The sequence below is a fragment of the Colobus angolensis genome, unplaced genomic scaffold, assembly GCF_000951035.1.
Source record: "Colobus angolensis palliatus isolate OR3802 unplaced genomic scaffold, Cang.pa_1.0 Scaffold81, whole genome shotgun sequence".
In the NCBI taxonomy this organism is placed as follows: Eukaryota; Metazoa; Chordata; class Mammalia; order Primates; family Cercopithecidae; genus Colobus; species Colobus angolensis.
In genome coordinates, this window is record NW_012121932.1 from 10,896,754 (window position 1) to 10,897,614 (window position 861).

Below are 861 nucleotides of genomic sequence, written 5' to 3' on the forward strand. Positions count from 1 at the left end.
TGCCCCTAGCCCGCGGCGTGGCGCGGCGCGGGAGAGCGCTCCGCCCTAGAACTGCCGCCGCGGCGGTGGCTCCAGACCCGGGACGAGTGCGCAGCCGGCCGCTCCCATCCCCAGAACGCTCGCCACGCACTCGGTTAACTTGAGCACCGCCAGTTGTTCAAGTCTCTTAATTTCCAGCTGTAACCCCTCCCCGCTCCCACCTCCGCCGAGGCTCTGCGCGTCCCCGGGGAGACCGAAGGACGACCTGCGGCAGCTGAGAGACACTCTCCCGCTCCCCCGCACCCTTGGTATTTTCCCTCTGCCAGCCGCAGGCGTTATGAGTGAGGACCCCTGTCCGGTCTTGGAGATGAGCGGGCCCCTCGGAGCCTCGGCCTGGGAGGCGCTCCCCTGGGCGGGGAGGCGGGGGTGGCGGGTGATCGGTGACACGCAGGTTGGGTATCTGGAGGAGGGGAGGCTTCCGGGGTCTTAGATCGGAAGCCAAGGGGTCGGTGGTAATTGCCCTCCCAGCCCCAAGTGGAGAGAGTTGGCCTGGTCGGTCCCCTCTCTCTGCGCCGATTCTTCTGTCGGAGCTCAGCCCGCAGTGGTTGCAGCTCTCACTCCGTGCTGGCTGTGACCGCCCGCGGTCGGTTTCAAGATAGGGAAGCCCACATTCCAGCCGCAGTGATTAAGTGGTGTCAGGTAATGAGGTGGCGTCTACCCGCCGCACTTTAGAACCAGTGACACTCCATGACTCTGTAGCAATTTATGGATATGAAAACTATGTGCCTGATACAGCTACCAAATCATCCCTTGCTTCTGTCGACTTTCCCAAAATCTCACATACTGATGGTAGTTGCGAAATTACAGCTTTTACTGTGTCAA